The sequence below is a fragment of the Arachis ipaensis genome, chromosome B09, assembly GCF_000816755.2.
Source record: "Arachis ipaensis cultivar K30076 chromosome B09, Araip1.1, whole genome shotgun sequence".
NCBI classification, from domain to species: Eukaryota; Viridiplantae; Streptophyta; class Magnoliopsida; order Fabales; family Fabaceae; genus Arachis; species Arachis ipaensis.
Window position 1 is genome coordinate 7,178,290 of NC_029793.2, and position 10,390 is coordinate 7,188,679.

General features: G+C 34.6%; 1 long non-coding RNA gene across 3 annotated transcripts; it reads right to left on the reverse strand.

Annotated features, from left to right (window-relative positions):
* Positions 18-6,930, reverse strand: LOC107617383. Of its 3 annotated transcripts, none has more exons than XR_001614934.2 (5): positions 6,558-6,930; positions 5,809-5,919; positions 5,650-5,717; positions 5,241-5,449; positions 18-4,308 (listed from the first exon to the last, which is right to left on the reverse strand). It is a non-coding gene; the product is annotated as an uncharacterized LOC107617383 (long non-coding RNA). The 3 variants fall into 3 exon arrangements; XR_002353928.1 differs by having other exon boundaries at positions 5,241-5,477; XR_001614932.2 differs by having other exon boundaries at positions 5,809-5,930.

The following is a 10,390-nucleotide window of genomic DNA, read 5'->3' on the forward strand; positions in this document are numbered from 1 at the left end:
ATTGTGTCATAAAAGTATATTTTGGCTAGCACCTTTGTCATTCTCCAAAGTTTTCCCACTCCTTAGCTGGATGGCCTTACATTCTTCTTTGAGATTTGGAATATCACTTGGAAAAACATTGGTTGGTCTTTCAGCTTGTCTGGCCAATTGCCCTACTTGCCTTTCAAGATTCCTCATGGTGGCCTCTTGTCGCTCTAGTCCTTTGATTAAACTCTCTTGCCCTTTAGCAAAACTTTGTGTAGTCTGAGCGAGTGCTTGTAATGTTGCTTCAAGAGTTGAGATCCTGGTTTCTTGATGGTCAATGGATGGTATGTTGGAATATGATGGTCGTTGCTGGAAGTTATTTGGGTTATTGAGATGGTTGTTCTGGGAGTTAAAATGTGGTGTGGAGAAGTTATTTTGGTGAATTTGTGAGTTGTTGTTGGGTTACTGATATGAGTTTTGTGGTTTTCTGTATTGGTTAGTGTTATTGGATGAATGATTTTGGTTGTTTGTGTTGCGAGAGTTATTGGAATTGTGATTCTTTTGCCATGAATTCTAATTATCACCCCACCTCAAATTGGGATGATTCCTCCATAATGGATTGTATATATCTCCATGGAATTCATTCTGAGAAGAGCTTGAGGTGTTATGCATGTATTGGACTTGTTCTGATTGCTGATCATAGTTGTATTTCTCAGAAGCTTCTTCACTTTGGCTCCATCCAATTGAAGTTTGGCTTGCTGTGCTAACTGCAGCCACTTAAAGTCCATCAATTTTCTTTGCCATCATCTTCATTTGTTGTTGAATTTGCTGGTGTGTCAACTTGTTTCGTGCCAAGATAGTATCCACTCTTTCTAGCTCCAACACACCCTTCTTTTGAACTGGTTGGCATTGCCTCTGATGAGCATAAAAGTATTGATTGTTGGTCACAGTGTCTATGAGATTATGAGCTTCTTCAGCTGTCTTCATTAATTGCAATGATCCTCCTGCAGAATAATCCAGAGACTCTTGAGCTTTTAGAGTCAACCCCTCATAAAAATTCTGAAGTCTGTCCCATTCACTAAACATCTTAAGTGGACATTTCCTAATCAGAGCTTTGTATCTCTCCCATGCCTCATAAAGTGATTCTCCATCCATTTGAGTGAATGTTTGCACCTCTGTCTTCAATCTTATGATCCTCTGAGGTGGGTAGAACTTAGATAGGAATTTGTTCACCAAATCATCCCAAGTGTTGATGCTTTCTTTGGAGAATGTTTCCAGCCTTTGAGATGCCTTATCCTTCAAAGAGAATGGAAACAGCAGCAACTTGTAGATATCCGGATGCACACCATTTGTCTTGACAATTTCACATATCCTCAAGAAGATAGATAGGTGTTGATTTGGATCTTTAAGGGGGCCTCCTCCATAAGAACAATTGTTTTGTACCAAAGTGATAAGTTAAGACTTCAACTCAAAGTTATTTGCATGAACATCAGGAGTGAGTATACTGCTCCCACAATTTCTTGGATTGGGGAATGTATATGATGCTAGAACTCTCCGTAGAGGTTGGCCATTGTTGTTGACCACCTCTTCTGGTGGATTAGGGAGGTTACCATCCATTTCTTGATCTTCCTCTTCTGATGCTTCTTCTCCAATAACTCCCTTCCCTCTGGCTTCTCTTCTCAATCTCAAGAATGTCCTCTCTCTGACTCAGAATCAAAAGAGGTAGGTGCACCTCTTCTTCCTCCTGGCATACAACACAAACAAACCAAAGGAAAACAAAAACAAAACACTCTATTGCTAGAGTGAAGTTAAAGTTAGCAGAAACAAAATCACAAACAATTGATATGCTTAGCAAGAAAGATGCTTCTGGCATTATTAGTGTTTTTAGCAACGTGACAAGGAATCATTCTATTTGAAATTAATCCATAAAATCGATGTTTGATTTACACGTTAAAATGAAATGGTGCAAAGGTTTGATAGAAAAGGACTGAAGAGGTTTTTTCCAATTAATATTCCAAAAGTTTTTTTACAGGTTAAAATGTTTTGTAAGTTCTCTGCTTCCTTAATCACCTGCTTCTGAGAAGAGCTATGCCCTATCACACTCACAAACACTCTAAGTTCCTTAATTTTCGATTATTCAATTCATAATTTCTATAGAATTGTGTCATCTCCAAGTAGAAGGTTGTCAAGTTAATCTTCTCACGCCAACTTTTAATAGTTTCATTCATCATATGTGCAGATATATATCACCTTTGTGGCTATTGATGGAGAGCATGCACAAGACTTTGTTCGAGATGCAAATGGAGCAGTTTCTATTTTTTTGGAGCCAGCAAGATCGATTTTCTGAGGTTATGATGGAGATGCAAATGGAGCTGTTTCTATTGTTTCGACCCATTACTGAAGAGCAAGCTCGATTTTTTGAGGATATGAAGCCAGTCAGCCAGAACTGTCAGTGATTTAGTTCAACTCATTACTAATGAACAACAGGAACAAACTGAACGGTTGAAGGAGTTGCAGACTCGATTACTACATTTGGTGGAGCAATTGGAGGCGACGAAAGAATCCCAAAGATAAATAGGGGTCTGCCACAGCAGAGATTGAAAGCAGAGATTGAAACTGTTCAGCAACCAAGAGATTCTGAAAGCAGAGATTGAAACTGTTCAGCAACCAAGAGATTCCAGGTAGAGGATAAAACTGCTCAGCAACCGAAAGAAGGAATGGAGAGCTGAAGAGTTTGTCACAGTAAAGATTGAGACTGTTCAGCAACCCAAAGGGTCTTGCAGAGTAGAGGATGAGACTGCTCCATTCCTAGTTGTTGAACAGTCTCATCCTCTACACCCCTCGAGTTGCTTAACAGTCTCAATCGCTGCGACAAACCTTAAGCTATCTTCATTCCCTCTCTCGGGGGTTATTGAACAATCTCATCCTCTACCTAGAAGACCTCTTGGGTTGCTAAACAATCTCACCCTCAGCTATCTTCTTGGATTCTTCCGTCGCCTCCAATTGCTCCACCAAATGTAGTAACCGAATCTGCAACTCCTCCAACCTTTCAGCTTGCTCCTGCTGTTCATTAGTATTGAGTTGAACTAAATCACTGACAGTTCTGGCTGACTGTCCTCGTATCCTCAAAAAATCGAGCTTGCTCTTCAGTAAAAGCTCGAACCAACTCCATTTGCATCTCCATCTTCAGCAGAGTCTCCATCCTTTGAAAATCGATTTTGCTCTTCAATAATGGCTCGAAACAACAGAAACTGCTCCAAGTCTTGTGTATGCTCTCCATCAGTACCCACAAAGGTGATATATATCGGCACATAGGATGAATGAAACTATTAAAAGTTGGTGGAAGAAGATTAACTTGACAACCTTCCATTTGGAGATGATACAATTCTATCAGAAATCATGAATTGAATAATCAATATTAATTGTGATGATAAGAAAATTGAGGAACTTAGGGTGTTCATGAGTATGAAAAGGTAGAGCTCTTCTAAGAAGAAGGTGATTAAGAAAACAGAGGACTTTAAAAAAAAACTTTCGGAAGATTAATTAGAATAAACATATCCTGTCCATTTCGTGTCAGTCCTTCCCTATCAAACATTTGCACCATTTCATTTTAACGTGTAAATCAAATATCGATTTTATGGATTAATTCCAAATAGAATGATTTCTTGTCATGGTGCTAAAAACAATAATAATGCAAAAAGCAATTAATAAAACATTAAAATAAAAAATATTATCAACACCTAATAATGCTGCATGTGAACCGTCCTGGTTGAAGGGGATTCGAACCCTCCTCAAAGAAAGAAAAAATATTATCAACATCTAATAATGCTGCATGTGAACCATACTGGTCGAAGGGGATTCGAACCCTCATTCTCAAAGAAAGAAACATCCATAAACAACTAGGACTAGGAGTGAGCATGGTTTGAATTTTTAAAAATCCAAACTGCATTCACTTTAGAACCAGTTTTGTGATTTATAAAACCAAATTGGAACCAAATTAAAGAGGGAAATCGATTTTAAACCGGTTTGGAAAAATAAAAACCGATTTTAATATTTAAATCCGGTTTTATATAAAAACCGGTTTTGAATCCGATTTTTTTGTAAGTCCAGTTTTAAAACCAGTTTTTAGAAATCCAATTTTCAAACCAGATTTTTTAACCTCAACAACTTTTTTAACCAAAAATCCAATTTTAAAATCAGTTTTTAGAAATCCAATTTTCAAATCAAATTTTTTTAAAAGTAAAATTAATACTAAAGTCTTTCAAAATTAGCAGAAATCTTTGCTGCTTCGATATTACAGATATCAGTCATCTTGCTCCGCATACAGATATCAATCATCTTGCTCTGCATATAAAGCAATGTATATAACTCAAAATTTGATGCCAAACATATTAAAATTAACACAAACTAATCCAAATTAATACAACAAACTAAATTGGGTAGCAATCAATTTATGTGACAAAGTTCTGCCCAGATTAAAATGCTCTATTATGTAAATTGGGTAATCGCATAATGAAATTGTTCAAAGTTAAAAGAAAACTTTATCAACTAAAATGAAAATGGACACCAAACAGACCTCAGATTCCACAATTTACTCATTCAATCATTTGATACAATAAAATTTACAAGCAAGGAAAACGTGTAATTCAATTATTGGCAAGCACACTTAACAAAGAAGTAAAACCATGGAATTTCTTGTGCTACAAGAATTAGAGTCATTAAACAGTTGGCATCAAATAAACGCTCCAAATCCAAAGATCATAAGGAGCAAGGATCATGGGAATCAATGGAGGGTCTATATTTATAAATAAGGTTCTTGGAGATAGCAGCAAGTTTTACTTTGATAACTTTTCAAAATTATTAGGAACTATATTTACAAATAACAATAGCAGAGTCATCATTCAAATGCAATAAAATTACATCATATGTGTATAGAAGATCATATATTACAAGTCTGTAACTACAGTAAAGTAAATAAATTAGATGATCATTTAAAAAATAATACCAATCTAAAACACTTAGTAACATAGCATTATAGCAACATAAATATCTCCACAGTTACTTGTTTCAGGAACTATATATGTTACCAGTTTATCATTTCTGACTAATTTCACAAAGCTAAGCAATTAAGCATTATTGAACCATTCATAAGGATTCTTGATTCATAAACTAATATCACAGATGCAAACTCAAATTCTCTACCCCCCTTAGAACGATAAAACCCATAAAGGAAATGCAAAGAACAAAAGACGGCAAAACAGAGAACAGAGAAGAACCTTGAGGAAAGACGAGGGTACCCAGAGAACAGAGAAGAACAGAGCTGGTCACGAAGAGGAAAGGCGGACGGCAGAACAAAAGACGGCGGAACAGAGCGGCGGTGCGACGACGATCCAAAGCGGCGAAAGCTACGACCAGAGACGCGACGCGTTTGTGGTGACGGCGGAAGATACGAAACTGCAGTGCCAGCTGCCTGCTCTAACGCCGGCTGCGGCGGAGACAATAAGCGCCGTTAGCTGAGTTTAGATGATGAGAAGAGTCAAAAGATGAGAAGACCAAGAGGGAAGAGTCGAAGAGGTTCTGTAACTTCAGAGTAGAGTTTTTCCAATTTTGGATCCTAATTCGGATCTGGATCCGGCTTTAAATTGGTTAAATGGTTTCTCTTGACATAATAAAAAAAATAATTACCTAAACTCTTAAATCTCCCATATCCATCTCATAGTTCCAAAGAATTGGAATTTTCGATCCTGACTTACCTATATTATATCAATCACGAGAATTAAAAAACAGAAAAGGATAAAAGATCACTAATTGGAAATACAATAATAAGTGTTGGTTGAGACTTACCTGGAAGCAGCAGAACACAACAAATGCAAACAGAAAGTATTCACAGTTTTGATGATTTGGATTTGGACTCCAAAGTCCAAATTAGTGATTTGATGATTCCTCCAACCCCACCTATATTGGGACTTTATCAAACGTGCTTTTAAGATAAGAAAGTGACTAAAATTCTAATTCATTTATGTAACTATATAACAAAAGATTTAATACATAAATATCAAAACTAAATCTATTATCAAATAGCTTATAATCAAGAACACCAATTGTTAGTAATTACACAATAACGGATATGTGAGGTTTATCATTGATTTATAAAAAAATAAGAGTCTTATGGAACTTTCTTGGAAAATAAAGTAAGATTCCACATTAGCTGGATTATTATTGGGTAAGCACAATTATCCTTATTGTAAGTTTTAGAATCAATAAAGATATTGTCCACAATTTAAAAGTTGTATGTTTCAGAAACTCTTTTAATCTGTAGTATTTGGCATAACTCTAGAAAATGGATAACTAAGCAGATTTGATTACAAACAGATCAGCCAACAAAATCAGAAGTTCAGAATCGCATTCATTAACGAAAACAACAGTCACCAACATCAAAAAATCAAAATGAAAATCAAATTCATGGAAAAAAATAGAATTTTAAAATACGAAAAATTGCATTATCAGAAAGTAATTATTAATTAGCATGAAATCAAATTAACGAAGTAAAATGCCAAAATCCAAGCAGAAAAGGAGAGAGCAGTGAATCTTACCACGGACAGGAGAGAAATGGCCAGAGAGGTGAGAGACGCCGGTGAAAGGAAGAGCAGAGACGCGGAGTAGCAATGCACGACGGCGGCGGCGCAGCAGTTGAACGGACTCAACGGAGCAGCGACGTTGGCGAAGGAAAAGGGGAAAAGATAAACTCGCAGCAGTGCAGCAGAGGGGGAATGGCGCGGTGCGGTGATGGCGCAGTGAGTGGGACGGCGAGGTGAAACGGACAGTGGCGAGGGAGGTGTTCGGAGGTGGCTGGCTGGGTGCAGAGAAGATGGAGAGAACGCAGAAGGGGGGTCGCGAGGAGGGCTGAGGGTGACTGACTGGGTAGTGGTGCTAGTGTTCGGAAAGAGGGGCTAGGGTTTCAACTTTTCAATATATATATTTGAAGGGGAAATGACTAAAAAATTAAAGTAAAAAATCTATCTATCTATCTATCTATTTCTACTTAATATATTAAAATTGATTTTTCTTCAACTTATGATGGTAAGGTAGGGGTGTAAGTTATCCAAACAGACCGAAAATTACCGTAAACCGAACCGAAAATTACAACAACCGATTTAAAAACCGAAAAAATTGTTTTTTTGGTTTTTTTCCTGACAAAATCGATCGGTTCGGTTCGATTTTTGGTTGGCTCGATAGAAACCGAACCGAACCAAACCGAACCGAAGATATGCATCCATTTCAATGTTTTAACCATTTTAACCTTTAACCTAACAATAAAAATTCCCAACCCCTAACCATTTCAAATATATATATATATACTCTTTTATCTATTTTCTAAAAATATTGACATATAATTAATGTAGATAACATATATACTTAGCAAGTATCTCTATTTATATAATTTTTTTTCTAATCGTAGCAAGTATTTCCATTAAAAATTCATACAGTGTACAATTAGTGTGTGTATCAGTGTATATATATAAGTCGTAATAGTGAATTGTTATAATTATTTATCATCTAAAAAATTCGTACCTCAGACATAGTTTTTTTTTGTTGATTATTTTTCATACCTAAGGGCTACTAGCTATGATTCTATCAACAGTATTACTTATGATAGATTATGTAATGAAAAAGTTTGGAAAATAAAGGCAAGGATTATAAGGTTATGGAAAGTCCCATCTAAATTTGATAAGAGTAATAAGACGACCTAGAAATGGTTCTTATGAATGATAAGGTAAGTGTTACCATAGTACAAAGAGTTTATGAAAGAAATGAAGAATTATTTAAAAAGTATTATTTTTGTTATTCATATTTCTTATTTTGTGATTACAAAGTTCTTACCAATATATAGACCAAGAGTACGCTAAGAGTACACTCCTTATGGAATAATATCCTAATAAATTACATTGATTTTTTTTCTAATTTTCTTTGATATTTTTCTGATTTTGTTCCCTAATTATATCAGGCCGAGTATGCGATAAGTAAATTAGTTTTCCAACCAGTCGCTGGTACCTTTCTTTATCTGCTAGGGTGGCACCTTCTACCATCTTCAACTTGTGATTAACTTGCATAGGCGTTCTTCGTCTTTCTATATTTTCTTCGACTGTGACGGACAGCGTCGCCGTTCGGGAACTTTAGAAGGCAATCAACATTAAACACCTCCGTGAGCAACAGGTATTGCTCCTTCGCACGGCAAGAATTAGGCAAAAAATGCCGCTTGAACCTACAATCATCGTAACATCTTTTTCCATATTTTCGACAATAGGGACAACTCGCCATTGATGTGAGAGAGAACGACGATTGATGCGAGAGAGAAGACAGAAACTGCTTTGGAACTGATTATCGGAAAAGTGATGATCGGGTTCCAAAACTATTACGTAGCATATTTGCAATTTATAAAGAAATGGTTGATTTTGAGTCCCTAGAACTTAACTCTGCTCTGATACCATGTTACCATAGTACAAAGAGTTTATGAAAGAAATGAAGAATTATTTAAAAAATATTATTTTTGCTATTCATATTTCTCATTTTGTGATTACAAAGTTCTTACCAATATATAGACCAAGAGTACGCTAAGAGTACACTCCTTATGAAATAATATCCTAATAAATTACATTGATTTTTTTTCTAATCTTCTTTGATATTTTTCTAATTTTGTTCCCTAATTATGATATTCTAATAGTAAGCTGATTATTTTCCATAATTTTTTTCAAGTGATGCTAGATCCATTTTATAAATATTTTTTGTTCGTATTTTAAGTTTATTTGATAAGTAAACCCTTGTACGAATCAAAGACAGTGCGATTTTATAGGGTTATAAGTGCTAATAGTCTTTATTTTTAATTTGTTTTACATTGTGATAAAATTCATTGTTCAATCAAGAATTATTTGGCTAAGATATTTGAGAATGATATGATCGAGGGGAAGGTTTATGTCTTCTCAAATTTTCTAATTGAGAAATCAAGCAGAATTTATCTTCCGACTGCACACGTGTGTAGAATAACTTTTAAGAAGGAGTCACGTATAGTAAATACGGTCGATGATCGTAAAATTCCTAACAATCATTTCAATTTTCTCGATCATGATAATATATTGAGACAAACAAATGAAAAATCTAACTTATTTGGTACGTAGTTAATTTGTATTATTCATTTATGATGGGTGAACTTAATTTTTTCTTTGAGCTGCAAATTAAATAAACTGAAAATGGTATTTTAATTCATCAAGAGAAGTATAGCAATAAACTAGTTAAGAAATTTGGTATGAAAAATGTCAAATCCATGGGAACTCCCATGCACCCTAATTCAAATTAGACAAGAGAGAAACTGAAAAAGATGTAGATGAGACTAGGTATAGAGGAATGATTGGCTCTCTTATGTATTTAACTTCCTCTAGACCTGATATTATGCAAAGTGTTGGAATGTGTTCAAGATTCCAATCTAAACCAAAAGAGTCTCATCTTTCTGCAGTTAAGAGGATCATTAGATATATTCATGGCACATCCAATTTTAGTCTTTGGTATCCTAGAATTGATGATTTTTATGCAGTTGGTTATTGTGATGCAGATTTTGCCGGTGATAAAGTTGATAGAAGGAGCACATCAGGCTTATGTTATTTTCTTGGAAAGTCCTTGAATGTTTGGTCAAGTAAGAAGCAGCCAACAATGGCTTTGTGCATGTTTGGGCGCTATTATTTTGTTAAAAAAAGATCTTTTTTCAATGAAAAAAGATCTTTTTTTATTTTTTAACGTGTTTGACAAATTTCTAGTAGTAAAAGTAAAAGCACTAGTAAAATAAATAAAAAAAGATCTTTTTTGAGAAGCTGTAATTTACATCTTTTTTAAAAAAATATTTTTTCCTTAAAAAAAAGATGTTTTTCGTATAATAAATGAACAAAAAAGTACTTTTATATTGTTATACCCAAACATAATTGATAGATAAAAAGACCTTTTTACATGAGATATCCAAACATAAAATTACTTTTACTTCTCTATAAGATCTTTTAAAAAAAGATAACTCGAAAAAAGATCTTTTCTCAAAAGCTCACCCAAACAAGCCCTTTATCCACTGCAGAGGCTGAGTATATAGTTGCGTCTTCTTGTTGTTCACAGCTCATGTGGTTAAAAACAGAGCTTGCTTATTACAAATTAAATGCTGAAAATATTCTCTTGTTGTGTGATAATCACTACAAGAAAATGGAACATTTGTAACAAAAAATTTGTATCAAATTTAAATTTGTTACAAAAAAAATAATATTTTGTAATAATAATTTTATTGTTACAAAAGAATAATGTTTTGTAACAACATTACAAGTTGTTACAAAACATGATAATATTTTGTAACAACCTGTTTTATTTTGTTACAAATTATGTTAGTTTTTGTAACGAT